Source organism: Octodon degus, unplaced genomic scaffold (assembly GCF_000260255.1).
Source record: "Octodon degus isolate 3935 unplaced genomic scaffold, OctDeg1.0 scaffold00396, whole genome shotgun sequence".
NCBI classification, from domain to species: Eukaryota; Metazoa; Chordata; class Mammalia; order Rodentia; family Octodontidae; genus Octodon; species Octodon degus.
The window spans coordinates 484,388-500,059 of record NW_004524972.1 but is presented as its reverse complement, the minus strand read 5'-3'; the positions used below and the strand labels follow the sequence as shown (position 1 = coordinate 500,059).

The 15,672-nt window shown below is 42.1% G+C and overlaps 1 pseudogene; it reads right to left on the bottom strand.

The window, feature by feature from the left end:
- Positions 1-815: 815 nt before the first annotated feature.
- On the bottom strand, positions 816-2,311 carry LOC101577311 (annotated as a pseudogene).
- Positions 2,312-15,672: the final 13,361 nt, after the last annotated feature.

Below are 15,672 nucleotides of genomic sequence, written 5' to 3'. Positions count from 1 at the left end.
TGGCCACCCTTTTCAAGTTTACTCAAAAATAAAAAATTAAAATTAAAAAAAATCAAGATTTGAAATAAATATGCAAATAAAGCTTTAGTACCTTACAAGAACAGATCCATTTCCAAGGGTTTCCCATTTAAAGAGTCAACTTTCAAAGTTAAAAAAAAATGAAATCAGGAGGCTTTGTTTCTACAAGTTTTCTAAAATCAGAAAGCCCCCTTTGAGCTTGGGGTTCAAAGTGTCAAATACCACGTGAACTTGGGGTTCAAACTGTGTCAAGCAGCACTTTTGAGCCAGTTGCTAAGCACACAGACACTCCACCCTCCTCCACTGGAGGATGGTATGATCCCTGGAGAACGTAGATACTCATTTTTTTTTTTTGATAAATATTGAGTGGATGCAAAAACCAGCCATTCTGTCTTAACACTGAAAAAAATAAGCTGTGGATCTGTGAATGTCCTGTTGGTTTGACATTACAACAGCCAGGTGTATGGTTTCTTGTTGAGGCCCAGGCAGTTTATTGATCTTACAACTTGTAGCACCACTTGGAGGGAATGGATGAATGGGGTTCCAAAGTATAAATGCTTAACACGGAACAATAGCAAAACCCAGCACTGGTCACCTTGGGATCTGATGTCCGGAGTCAGACACTTCAACACTTGAGAAACCGAGTCCAAGAGGGGAGAGTCAGAATCGCCGTTGAGCCAGGCACAGATCAGGTAGGTAGTGAGCGCTTCCCCGGACTCCAGGGCTCCGCAGACCACTGGGAGTAGGGAGGGATGGATCTCGTGATCCTCTCCAGTCCCACGCCGCGCCTGCCTGTGTCACTTGCGGTGCTTCTCCATCTTCTCCAGAGTCTTGTTGGAATCCGGGGACTCTGCTCTCCGGGGTTCATGTAGGACTTGTCTATCAGGCTCAGGGCCTCTTTCATGTAGTTCTGCAAAGCAGACATGGCCGCGCAGATGGCCTGGCTGCCGAAGCCGTGGGTGATCAGGCTGAAATGAGACAAGCAGTTCTGGATGTTCGCCTCCAGCACCAGTGGGGGTCTGTTGTTCCCATTGGGGGTCCGGTCTTGACTGAGGAGGTCCGTGAACTCCTTGCACACTTGCTGTGCAGCCAGGAGCATGTTCTTCCTGTTCGCCATCTCGTTACGTCCTCCAAGATGAAGTCTGGTTAAGTACTCGGCCACTGGCTTAGTATAAAACTCAGCTTCGCAGACGTATGCAAAGTCTCGGGCCAGGTGAACCACTTCGCCTTCCACGAAGGACGTCAGGAGGGTCACGTGAGCAGCCTTGCGCCTGCCAGCTGGAAGATTCAACCCTATCTTGTCCAGCTTCTCCCGCAAGGACCGACCTCCGTTTTTGGATTTAGCTCTTCTGAGAACACCACCCAGCAGGGAGGCGTTCAAGCATTCAGGCGGCGACAGTCGCCTCTGGACTTCAGCCACAGTCACTTTATATTTAGATGTGGAGCTGAGGAGGGACAGTCTTCCGGGGACAGAGCAGAAGACCTCACTTGGATTCATCATGGCATCCACCAGGTCCTTCTGACAGGGAAGGCTCAGAGGGTTTTTAGTCATCGAGATGGGACCTTTGCGAATCACTGTCTGGTCATGCAGAAGCAGGTGCTTGTCGTGGACATTCTGCACTTCGTCCATCCGGTGAGTCATGTTGTGCAGCCCCAGGTTGTCCGCCAGGCCTGTAGGGTCCAGGGAATGAGCGTGGGGCAGCAGTAAGTCCGAGCGGCGGTAGGCGTCTCTGCGGGAGCTCACCGAGCCCCCGTCCAGCCCAGACAGGTGCGGAAGCAGGCCCGCCGGGCACCCGTGGTGCGAGGGCAGGCCGGCACCTTCCTGGCCCTGGCGGCCAGGCCAGCTCTGTTACTGGCTGCCGGTGGGCGCCGGCTGGTGCAGCGGGTTGATGATGGCAACGTAGGCTTCTCCCAGGTGCGAGTAGGGGTCGGCCGACTGCGAGTACGCCAGCTGCTGGTAAGGCGGCGGGAAGTAGGGTGGTTGGTACTCGCCAATCCCGGCGTGCGAGAGCGGCGGTGCGGGGCTGTAGAGGTGCTGTCCAGCCGAGGACAGGTGCGGGATGCGCGGGGTACCATTGCTGCTCCCGTAGTGGCGATCCTGAGGGACCGAGTCGTCCACGCCCCTCGGCGAAGGTCTGGGCGCTCGGGTGCCCCGGGCGCCCAGAGGTGCCATGCCCAAACCCCAGGTCTTGGGTCTAGAAGAGCCGGGGCTGAGGCCGTGGCCGTCGCCTGGGGAGGAGGCCGGCGGGCGCGGGACACGGTGCCGAGAGCGTTCTCTCTTTAGCCCGCACATGTCGCAGTCTTCAATAGTCTTTTAAATAAGGGTTCATCTAACATATTTTATATAGTCCTGCATAACTATCATTTTGGGAGCTCTTTATTGTTCATCCAGGAGCATATTGCAGCTTATTTTGCCTTTTGACGTAAGCTCTTTCTTATGTCATATGAGCTCTGTCTGGAGGTTTTAAATTATTTAAAGTTTGCATAACTGGAATATATTTTACTTTTAGTTTTCAGAGGTATGTTTGCTAAATATAAAATTCAAAGAGGACTGATTTTATTTTTCTTTCAGTCCTTTAATTAGTCCAGTTTCTTATACATTTGGTCCTTTTTTTCTAATGTAGAATAAGATGCTATTTAATTTTGTTCTTCTAAACCTAATGTTTTTAATTACATGCTTTAATGACATTTTTCTTTACAATAAGTTTTGGAGAATTTCAAAAAACAAAAAGAAAAAATAAACCCATAAAAATGTGACGTTAGCCAGAGTTCCGTGTTTCGCTGTATACTTCAATGGGCATTGGAGTGCCCTGCTTCTGAAATATACTGGAGCTTAGCTGGTTCTTCTCCTTTTATAACTCAGGCTTAGAAACACAAATCACGGAGCAGAAACAAGCAAGTCTATTTAGGGAAATGGAGTCTCAAACGTGTTTCTGCCTCTGTTCCCATAGGAATGAAAGTGAGAGAAAACAACCTTCTACAATATATCTGCTCAAGGAGCTGGAAAGTAATAAACTTCACAGATGCTTTTTATTATGATACTGAATAAGTTGATGCTCCAGGCATAGTGGATCTTTGTGAATTACGTCGGTTACCAAAGTGATGTTTCAGACAGAGTTCTATGTTTCACTGTATGCGTGAAGTGGCATTGGAGCGCCCTGCTTCCCAAAGAAGCTGCAGCTTAGCTGGCTTTTGTGCATTAAGAACTCACTAGTAGAAACACAAATCATGGGGTAGAAACAAACAGCTCTGCTTAGGGAAGTGGAGTGTACAAACGCGTTTCTGCCTCTGTTCCCATAGGAATGAATGGGAGAGAAAACATCCTTCTACAATTTCTCTGCACAGCGAGCTGGAAAGTCACAAACTCCAAGAATGATTTTTCTTAGCAGACTGAATGAGTTGCCACTCTTGGCATAGTGTGACTTTGTGAATTTCTTCTGTTACCAAAGTGATGTTTTAGCCAGAATTCTGGGTTCTGCTGTATACTGGAACAGGCATTGCAGTGCCCTGCTTCTCAAAGAAGATGGAACTTAGCTGGCTCTTGTGCATTAAGAACTCACTCTTAGAAACACAAATCATGGAGTAGAAACAAGCAGCTCAGCTTAGGGAACTGGGTTCTTCAAATGTGTTTCCGCCTCTGTTCCCATAGGACTGAACGGGAGAGAAAACACCCTTCTGCAGTTTCTCTGCACAATGATCTGGAAAGTCACAAATTTCACGGATGCTTTACCTTAAGGGACTGAGTGAGTTGGCACTCTTGGCATAGTGAGGCTTTGTGAATTTCTTCGGTTACCAAAGTGATATTTTAGACAGAGTTCTGTGTTCTGCTGTATATGGGAACAGGCATTGGAGCTCCCTACTTCCCAAAGAAGCTGCAGCTTAGCTGGCTCTTGTGTGTTAAGAACTCACTCTTAGAAACACAAATCATGGAGTAGAAAAAAGCAGCTCTGCATAGGGAACTGGAGTCTTTAAACGTGTTTTGCCTCTGTTCCCATAGAATTAAATAAGAGAGAAATCTCCTTTCTCCACTTTCTCTGCACAACCAACTGGAAAATCATAAACTTCATGGACTTTTTTAAGAGATTGAATATGTTGCCACTCTTGATATAGGGCATCTTTTTGAATTACTTCAGTTACAAAAGTGAAGTTTTAGCCAGAGTTCTCAGTTTTGCTGAATGCGAATACAGCCATTGTAGTGCCGTGCTTCCCAAAGGAGCTGAAGCTTAGCTGGCTATTGGATTATGAACCCACTCTTAGAAGCAGAAATCATGTAGAAGAAACAAGCAGCTCTACGTATGTAAGTAAAATCTTCACACATGTTACTGCCTATGATCCCATAGAAATTAATAGGAGATAATCCATCCTTCACAAGGTACTCTACAGAAGGAGCTGTAAAGTAACTAAGTTCACTGATGCTTTTCCTTAGGAGAATAAAGGAGTTGCTACTCTTGGCATAGTGGGGATTTGTGAATGACTTCGTTTACCAAAGTATTGTTTTAACCAGAATTCCGTGTTTCACTGTATGTGGCAACAGGTGCTATATTGCCCTGCATCCCAAAGAAGCTAGAGCTGAGCGAGCTCTTCTCCAAAAGGAACTCTCTCTAAGAAGCACATATCATGGAGAATAAGCAAGCAGCTCTACTTGGGGAACTGGAGTCTTCCAAAGTGTTTTTGCCTCTGTGCCCATAGGCAAGAATGGGAGAGAAATCACCCTTCTCCAGTTTCTGTGCAAAAAGAGCTGTAAATTCAAAAACTTCAGAGAAGATTTAGTTTAGGATACTGAATGAGTTGCCATTCTTCCTCATGGTACTTGTGAATTGCTTCAGTTACCAAACTGACAATTTTACCAGAGATCTCTGTTTCAATGTTTGTGGAACATGCATTGGAGTGTCCTCCTACCCAAAAAAGCTGGAGCATATCAGGATCTTCTCTTTATGAAATCATCTGAGAAACACAAATCTTGGAGAAGAAAAAACTGGTTCTGGTTAGGGAACTGGAGTCTTCAATCATGTTTCTTCCTCTGTTCCCATAGGAATGAATGGGACAAAGAACAAACTTCTGCAGTTTCTCTGCACAATGAGGTGGAAATTCACAAAACTCACAGATAATCTTTCTTAGGAGACTTTATACACAGATAATCTTTCTTAGAGGACTGTTCACCTTGGTAACCCAAGTAATTCACAAAGACACACTATGTCAAACCTCACTCTTGGCATAGTGAGGCTTTGTGAATTACTTCGATTACCAAAGTGTTTTAGTGCGAGGTCTGTGTTTCAATGTATGCGCAAACAAGCATTGTAGTGCCCTGCTTCCTGAAGAACCTAGAGGTTAACTGGCTCTTCTCCATTAAGAACTCCCTCTGAGAAACACAATTCATTTAGCAAAAACTAGCAGCTCTAGTTTCAGAAGTGGAGTCTTCAAACGTGTTTCTGCCTATGTTCCTGTAGAAATGAATGAGAGAGAAAGCACCCTTCTCCACTTTCTCTGCACAACTAACTGGAAAATAATAAACTTCATGGATACTTTTTTTAAGGATATTGAATGTGTTTCCACTCTTGGCATTGTCAGGCTTTGTGAATTACTTCGGTTACCAAAGTGACGTTTTAGCCAGAGTTCTGTCTTTTGCTGTATGCGGGAACAGGCATTGGAATGTCCTGCTTCCCAAACAAGCTGGAGCTTAGCTGGCTTTTCTATATAAAGAAATTACTCTTGGAACACAAATCTTGAAGCAGAAACAATCAGTTCTACATAGGGAAGTGGAGACTTTAAACGTGTTTCTGCCTTTCTTAACATAGGAATGAGTGAGAGAGACAATGCCCATTCTTTCTCTCAATGCACAAGGAGCTGGAATGTCACAAACCTCACATATACTCTTTCTTAGGAGACTGAATGAGTTGTCACTCTTGGTATAGTAGGAATTTGTGAATTACTTTGGGTACCAAAGTGACCTGCTACTCAGAGATTTGTGATTTTCTCTATGGGGGAATAGACATTGTAGGGCCCTGTTTTCTAAAATAATTGGACGTTAGCTGGCTCTTCTATCATAAGAATTTACTCTTAGAAACACAAATCATGGAGTAGAAACAGTTAGCTTAACTTAGAGAACCTAAATCTATAAATGTATTTATCATTTTGTCCCCTCAGATATAAATGAGAGAGAAATCACCCTTCTCATCTTTCTCTTCACAGTGAGCTGGAAAGTCACAAACCTCATGGATGCTTTTTCTTAGGAGACTGAAGGAGTTCCCAGTCTTGGCATACTGGTGCTTTGTGAATTTCTTCAGTTACCAAAGTGATGTTTTTGCCAGAGTTCTTTGTTTCAGTTTATGCGGGAACAGTTATTGGAGTGCCCTGCTTCCCAAAGAAGGTGGAGCTTAGCTGGTTCTTCTCCATGAAGAACTCACTCTTAGAGTCTCAAATTATGGAGCAGAAACAACAGCTCTACTTGGGGAACTGATATCTTCAAAAGTTTTTCTGCCTCTAATCCCATAAAAATGAATGGGTGAGAAAGCACCCTTCTCCACTTTCTATGAAAAATGAGATGGAAAGTGACATATTTAACATATGATCTTTCTAAGGAGGCTGTATGAGGTGCCACTCTTGGCATAGAGGTTCTTTTTGAATTATTTCAGTTTTAAGCAGAGTTCTCTATTTCTCTGTATGTGAAACAGGGATTGGAGTGCAGTGCTTTCCAAAGAGGCTGGAGTGCAGCAGGCTCTTCCCCCTTCAGAATTCACTCTTAGAAACACAAATTCTGGAGAAGAAAACAGCAGCTCTAGTTATGGAACTGGAGTCTTCAAATGTGTTTCTGCCTCTTTTCCCATAGGAATGAATGGGAGAGAAAACACCCTTTCCCAGTTTCTCTGCACAACGAGCTGGAAAATTACAAGCTTCACTGATGGTTTTTCCCAGGAGACTGACGATATTCCGATTCTTGGCAAGGTGGAGCTTTGCTTGCTCTTGTGCGTTAAGAGTTCACTCTTAGAAACAAAGATCATGGAGCAGCATCAAGCATCTCTACTTAGGGAACTAGAGTCTTCAAACGTGTTCCTGCTTCTCTTCCCATAAACATGATTGGGAGAGAAAACACCATTCTCCTGTTTCTTTGCACAAACAGAAAGTCAGAAATTTCACAGATGCTTTTTTTTATTGTACAGAGTGTGTTGCCATTCTTGGCATAGTGTGTCTTTGTGAACTACTTCAGTTGCCAAAGTGATGTTTTAACCAGAGTTCTGTGTTGAGCTGTATACAGGAACAGGCATTGGAGTGCACTGCTTCCCAAAGAAGCCAGAGTTCAGCTGGCTCTTCTCTCTTAAGAATTCACATGTAGAAACACAAATCATGTGGCATAAACAAGCAGCTCTATTTAAATACATGGAGTCTTCAGACATTTTTCTTCATCTGTTCCCATAGGAATGAATGGGAGAGAAAAAAAACCTTGTCCACTTTCTCTGCACATCAAGCTGGAAATTCCCAAAATTCAATGATTGTTTTTTGTTAGGAGACTGAATTATTTGCCACTATTAGCAAAATGAAGTTTATCCAGAGTTCTGTGTTTTGCTGAATAAGGTAAACAGGCATTGGAGTGAGGTGAATACCAAAGAAGCTGGAGCTTAGATGGCTCTTTTCCCTTAAGAACTCACTGTCATGATTTGTGTTTCTAAAGGTTTGTTCTCAGTGCAGAGGAGTCAGTTAAGCCCCAGCTTCTTTGGGAAGAAGGTTATTGTAAGGTCTTTTTTCATGTACAACAAAACAAAGAGCACTGGGTAAAAGGTTACTTTGGTATTTGAAGTAATCACAAAGTCCCACTCTGCCAAGAGTGGTAACTCATTCTGTCTCCTAAGAAAAAGCATCCATGAGTATAATGACTTTCCAGATCATTGTGCAGAGAAATTTGAGAAGGGTTTATGCTCTCCCTTTCATTTCTACTTGCACAGAGACAGAAACGCGTTTGAAGACTCCAGGACCCTAAGTAGAGCTGATTATTTCTTCTCTATGACTTATGTTTGGAAAAGTGTGTTCTGAACGGAGAAGAGCCAGCTAAGCTCTAGCTTCATTGAGAAACAGGGCAGTGCAATACATGTTCCCACCTACAGCAATACACAAAATTATCGCTAAAAGCTACCTTTGATAACTGAAGTAATTCACAAACACCACTATGCCAAGAGTGGAAACTTATTCAGTCTTAAGAAAAAGCATTTGAAAAATTTGTGACTTTTCAGCTCCTTATGCGGAGAAAATGGGGGAATGTGTTGCCTCTCCCTTTCATTCCTATGGGAACAGAAGCGGAAATACATTTGAAGATTCCAGTTCCCTAAATAGAGCTGATTGTTACTGCTCCATGATTTGTATTTCTAAGTGTGATTTCTTAACGGAGAAGAGCCAGCTAAGCTCCAGCTTAGTTGTGAAGTCTGACACTCCAATGCCTGTTCCCGCATAGAGCTAAACTCAGTATTCTCTTTAAAACTTCACATTGATAACGGAAGTAATTCACAAAACCTCACTGTGCCAATAGTGGCACCTCATTCAATCTCCTAAGATAAAGCATCAGTGCTGTTTGTCACTTTCCAGGGTGCTGTGCACAGAAAATGGAAAACAGTGTCTTGTCTCACATTCATTCCTACTTGAATAGAAGCAGAAAACCTTTTTAAGACACCCGTTCCCTAAGTAGATCTGATTATTTGTGCTCCACAATTTATGTTTCTAAGGGTGAGTTCTTAAGGCAGAAGAGCCAGCTAAGATCCAGCTTCTTCTGCAAGCATGGCAGGGAAAGGCCTTTTCTTGTATACAAGAAAACTCAGACCAGTTTCTAAAGCATCAGTTTGGTAACCGAAGTAATTCTCAAAGCCCCAATATGCCATGAGTGGCAACTCATTGAGTTTCCATAGAAAAGGCATCCATGAAGTTTGTGTCTTTATAGCTTGTTGTGCAGAGTAATTGGAAATGTGTGTTTTCTCTCTCACTCATGCCCATGGGAACAGAGTCAGTAACACATTTGAAGACTCCAGTTCCCTAAGAAGAGCTGTTTGATTAACAAACATTAAGTTCCTTGATATGTGTTTCTAAGAGTGAAGTCTTAAGTGAGAACAGGCAGCTAAACTATTCTTTGTATTGGAAGCAGAGCAAAGCATTACCTGTTCCCCTATAGAAGAAAACACAGAACTCTGGCTAACATGTTCAAAAAGACCCAGTATGCCTAGAGTGGCAAGTCATTTAGTCTCCTATGAAAAAACATTTATGCATTTTCTCACTTTCCATGGGGTTGTGCAGAGAAACTGTAGAAAGTTGTTTTCACCCCCATTCATTCCTATAGGAATAGTGGCAGAAAAACTTTTGAAGACTCCAGTTCCCTAAGTAGAGGTGATTGTTGCTGCTCCATAATTTGTGTTTCTTAGAGTGAGTTCTTTAAGTGAGAAGATCAAAGTCATCTCCAGCTTCTTTGGGGAGCGTGGAACTCTAATGTCCATTCCAGTTTACATGGAAACACAGAACTCTGGATAAAATGTGGCTTTAGAAACCGAAGTAATTCACAAAGTCCCACCATACCAAGTATAGCTGCTCTTTCATGCTCCAAAGGAAAAGCTTCCATTAAATTTGTGACTTTCCAGCTTTCTTTCTTTCTTTTTTTTTGGTGCATCATAGGATTGAACTCAGATCCTTGCATTTGCCAGTCAAGTGCTTATGCTACTGAGCCAAATCCTCGTCCCCATTCCAGCTTATTTTGCAGTGAAGCTAGACAACAGTGGTTTCTCTCCCATCCAATCCAAAGATATCAATGGCAGAAACATGTTTGAAGCTTCCAGTTTCCTAAGGACAACTGATTGATGCTGCTAGATGGTTTTGTTTCTAAGAGGGATGTCTTAATGGAGAAGAGCCAGCTAATCTCCAGCTTCTTTGGAAAGCAGGGCACTGCAATGCCTGTTCCGGTATACAACGCAACACAGAACTCTGGCTAAAGTGTCACCTTGGTAACCGAACTAATTCAGAAAGCGCACTAGCACAAGACTGTCAAATTATTCAGTTTACTAGGAAAAAGTATCCGTGAAGTTTTTGACTTTCCAGCTCGCTGTGCGGTAAAACTGGATAAGGGTGTTTTCTCTCCCATTCATTTCTATGTCAACAGAGGCACAAATATGTTTTAAGACTCCAGTTTCCTAAGGAGAGCTGCATGTTTCTCCTCCATGATTTTATATTCTAAGAGGGACTTCTTAAGGCAAAAAAGCCAGCTGAGCTCCAGCTCCTTTGGGAAGCAGGGCACTCCAATGCTTGTTCCCGCACACAGTGAAGTGCAGAACTCTGGTTAAAATATTACTTTTCTAACTGAAGTAATTAAAAAAAGCTCCACTATGACAGGATTATCAAGTCATTCAGTTTCATAATAAAAAGCATACATAAAGTTTGTAATTTTCCAACTCATTGTGTCGAGAAAATGCAGAAGTGTTTTCTCTCCCATTCATTTCTGTGTGAACAAAGTAGAAACACATTTGAAGATTCCTATACCCTAAGTAGTGCTGCTTGTTTATGCTCCATGATTTGTGTTTCTAAGACTGAGTACATAACGCAGAATAGCCAGCTGAGCTCCAGCTTCTTTGGGAAGCAGGGTACTTCAATGCCTGTTAGCACACACAGCGAAGCTCAGAATTCTGTCTAAAAGTTAGCAATTCTAAATGAATCAATTCACAGATCTCCACTATGTCAACAATGGCAACTCCTTTCATCTCCTAAGAAGAAGCATTAGTTAATTTTGTGACTTTCTGAATCATTCTGCAGAGAAACTTGGGAAGGGTGTTTTTCTCTCACATTCATGCATATGGGAGCAGAGGCAGAAAGACGTTTGAAGACTCCAGTTCCATAAGCAGAGCTGCTTGTTTCGTCGCCATGATTTGAGTTTCTCAGTGTAAGTTTTTAAGGGAGAAGTGACAGCCAAGATTCTGCCTCTTTGGGAAGCAGGACACACCAGTGCCACTTCCTACATACAGCATAACACATAATTCTTGCTATAACATCGCTTTGGTAACCAAAACAATTGACAAAGCCCAACTATGCCAAGAGTGGCAACTCGTACAGTATCCTAAAAAAGATTATCCATGAAGTTTGTGACTTTGCATTTCATTTCATACAGAACATTTAGAAGGGAGTTTTCTTTCCCATTCACATTAATGGGAAATGAGGCATAAAAACGCTTGAAGACACGAGTTTCCTATTTAGAGCTGCTTGTTTCTGTTCCAAGATTTTTTCCTAAATGTGAGTTCTTAACACAGAATAGCCAGTTAAGCTCCAGGTATCTTGGGAAACAGGGCTCCTCAGTGCCTGTTTCCTCATACAGAGAGTTACAGTTCTTTGGCTAAAACATCACTTTGGTAACCAAAGTAATGCACAAAGACCCCCTATGACAAAAGGAGAAACTCAGTCATTATCATAAGAAAAACCATCCCTGAAGTATGTGATTTTCCAGCTCATTTTTCAGAGAAACTGGAGAAGGGTGTTTTCTGTCCCATTCATAAGGGAAATAGGCAGAAACTCTTTTGAAGACTCTAGTTTCCTTAGTAGAGCTACTTGTTTGTGCCCCATGATATGTGTTCAAACAGTGGGTTCTTAACGGAGAAGAGCCAGGTAAGATCCAGCTTGCTTGGGAAGCAGGGCACTCCAATGCCTGTGAGTGCACACAGCAAAACAAAGAACTCTGGCTGAAAGGTCAGTTTGGTAACCGAAGTATTTCACGAAGCTCGATTATGTCAAGAGTGGAAATACGTTCAGAATCCTAATAAAGGCATCCAAGAAGTTTGTGACTGTCTAGCTCGTTATATAGAGAAAGTGAAGAAGGGTATTTTCTCTTCCTTTCATTAATACTGGAAAGGAAGCAAAAATAAAAAATGAAAAAGTTTTAGGATTTCATTTCCCTAAACAGAGCTTGTTTGTACTCCATGACTTGTGTATCTAAGTGTGAGTTATTAAGGGAGAAGAGCCAGCTAAGCTGCAGCTTCTATTCCAAGCAGGACATTCCATCGCCTGTTCCCATATACAGTGAAACAGAGAACTCTGGCTAAATCGTCTCTCTGGTAACTGAATTATTTCGTGAAGCCCCACTATGCGCACATTGGCAACTCATTCAGTCACCTAAGAAAAAAATTCTTGAAGCTGTTGACTTTCCAGTTCCTTCTGCATAGGACCTGGAGCAGGATGTTTTCTTTCTCATTCATTCTTATGGGAACAGAGCTGGTAACACGTTTTAACCATCCAAGTTTCCTAGTAGAACTGACTGTTTCTGCTTCATGATTTTTGTTTCTGAGAGTAAGTTGATCACGGAGAAGTTCCAATAAACTCTATCTTCTTTGGGGAGCAGGGCACTACAGTGACTTTCCCCACATACAGTGAAACACAGATCTCAGGCTAAAATGTCAATTTGGTAATTGAAGTAATTCGCAAATCCTCAATATGCAAAGAGTTCCAACTCATTCAGTATCCTATGAGAAAGCATCTGAGAAGTTGGTGTAATTCCAGCTCTTTTGCAGAGGAACTGGAGAAGGATGCTTTCTCTCCCTAATATTCCTAAGGGAACAGAACTTCTAACATGATCTAAGCATCCAACTTTCCTTGTAGAGCTGATTGTTTATGCTCCATAATTTCTGTTTCTTAATGGAGGAAAGCCAGCTAAGTTCCACCTTCTTTTGGAGATAGGCACTCCGGTGCTTTTGCCCACATACATGAAACACAGAACTCTGGCTAAAACATAACTTTGATAATGGAGGTAATTCTTAAAGCCCCATTTTGCAAAGAATTTCAACTCATTCAGTCTCCTAACTGAAAGCATCTGGGAATTTGGTGATTTTCCAGCTCATTTTTTAGAAGAACTGGAGCAGGATGTTTCCTTCCCATTCATTCCCATGGAAAATGAGCTGGTAACATGTTTTAAGCATCCAGGTTTGACAAAGTGAAAAGCTGACTGTTCCTGACTGTTAGAAAAGCTGACTCTTTTTATTCCACTATTTGTGTTTCTAAGAGTGAGTTCTTAAAGGAGAAGAGGCAGCTAAGCTTGCACTTCTTAAGGAAGCAGGGCACTCCAATGCCTGTTTCCACATGCCTAAAAAACTGAATTCTGCCTAAATCATCACTTTGCTAACCCATTTAATTCGAAAAGCCTCACTTAGCCAAGAGTGCCAACTCATTCATTCTCCTAAGAAAAACATTCTTGACGGTGGAGACTTTCCAGCTCCTTGTGCATAAGAATTGGAGAAGGATGTTTTCTCTCCCATTTATTCCTAAGATAACAGTGGTTCTAACATGTTCTAGGCATCCAGGTTTCCTAGTAGAGCTGATTGTTTCTGCTCCATGATTTGTGTTTATAAGAGTGAGTTCTTAATGGACAAGAACCAGTAAACTCCATCTTCTTTGGGAATGAGGGCACTTCATGGCCTGTTCCCTCATACAGGGAAACTCAGATCTCTGACTAAAACATCACTTTGGGAGTGGAAGTAATTCGCAAAGCCCCAATATGCAAAGAGTGGGAAATAATTCAATCTCCTACGAGCAATCATCTGGGATGATGGTGAATTTCCAGCTCGTTGTGCAGAGGAACTGGACAAGAATTTTTTCTCTCCTATTTATTCCCAATTGAACAGAGCTTCTAACAAATCCTAAGCATCCTCGTTTCTTAGTAGAGCTGATTGTTTATGCTTCATTATTTTTGTTTCTAAGAGTGACTTCTTAATGAGGAAGAGCCAGCTATGTTCCAGCTTCTTTTCCATTCTGGACACTCCAATGCTTGATTCCGCATAAGGTGAAAAATGGAACTCTGACTATATCATCACTGTGGTAACTGAATTAATTCTCAAAGCCCCACAATGGCCAGAGTTCCAACTGATTCAGTCTCCTACCAAAAAACTTTCTTGAAGTTGTTCACTTTCCAGTTCATTGTGCATAGGAACTGAAGAAGGATATTTTTCTCTCTCATTCATTCCGATGGGATGTTTCTGCACCATGATTTGTGTCTCTAACAGTGAGTTCTTGAAGATGAAGAGTGTGCGAAGCTCTAGCTTCTATTCCAAGCAAGGCACTCCTTTGCCTGTTCCTACATACAGTGAAACAGAGAACACTGGCTAAAATTTCACTTTGGTAATGGAAGAATTTTGCAAAGCCTCAGTATGCCAGGATTGGAAACTCATTCAGTCTTTTAAGAAAAATCATCTGTGAATTTTGGGACTTTCTTTTTGTTGTGCGAAGAAACTATGGAAGGATGATTTCATTCCCATTCATTCTTATGGGAACCAAGATGGTAACACATTCTAAGCATCCAGGTTTTCTAGTAGAGCTGAGTGTGTCCTGTGATTTGTGTTTCTAAGAGTGAGTTCTGAGAGAGAAGAGCCAGTTAAGCTCCAGCTTCTTTGTGAAGCAGGGCATTCCAGTGCCAATTTCTGCATATATTGAAACACAGAACTTTCTAAAACATCACTTTGGTAAACAAAGTAATTTGCAAGCCTCACTTTCCAAGAGTGGCAACTCATTCAATATGCTACGAAAAAGCATCCGGGAAGTTGGTGACTTTTCAGCGTGTTGTGCAAAGGAACTGCAGAAGGATGTTTTCTCTAACTTTTTTTCCTACAGGAACCAAGCTGATAACACGTTCTAAACATCTAAATTTCCAAGTTTAGCTGATTGTTTCTACTCCATGATTTGTGTTTCTAAGAGTGAGTTCTTAATTGAGAATAGCCAGCTAATGTCCATCTCTTTGAGAAGCAGGACACTCCATTTCTTGTTTCCCCATACAGCAAAACACAGTATTATTGCTACATCATCACTTTGTTAAACGAATTTTTATGGAAAGCCTCACTCTGCCAAGAGTGGCAACTCATTCATTTTCCTGAGAATAAACTTTCCTTAGGTTGGAAACTTTCCAGCTCCTTGTGCATAGGAAGTGGAGAAGGTTGTTTTCTCTCCCTTGAAAACCTATGGGAACCAAGCTGGAAACACATTCTAAACATCTTGTTTTTCTTAGTAGACCTGATTGTTTCTGCTCCATGATTTATGTTTGTAAGAGTGAGTTCTTAATGTACAAGCGCAGGTAAACTCAGGCTTCTTTGGGAAGTAGGGCACTTCAACTCCTGTTTCTGCATGCAGCAAAACACAAAACTCTGGCTTAAATGTCACTTTGGTAACAGAAGAAATTCGCAAATACCCACTATGCCAAGAGTGGTAACTCATTCAGTCTCTTAAAAAGATCAGTGAAGTTGGTGGCTTTCGATGTTGTTGTGCCAAAAAACTGGAGTAGGCTGTTTTCTCTCCCATTCATTCCTATGGGAACAAAAGTGGAAAGATGTTCTAAGTATCCAGGTTTCTAGTAGATCTGAGTGTTTTTCCTCCATGATTTGTGTTTTAAGAGTGAGTTCTTATTGGAGAAGACCCAGCTAAGCTGCAGTTTCCTACGGAAGCAGGGCACTGAAGGGACTATTTCCACATGCAGTGAAACACAAAACTTTCCAAAATGTCACTTTGGAAAATAAGGTGTTTCGCAAAGCACCAATTGCCAAGACTGGTGACTCATTCAGTCTATTAAGAGAAATCATCTGTGAAGTTGCTGATTTTGCAGCTCATTGTGCAGAAGATCTGGAGAAGTATGTTTTCTCTCCCACTCATTCCCAAGGAAACCAAGATTGTAAC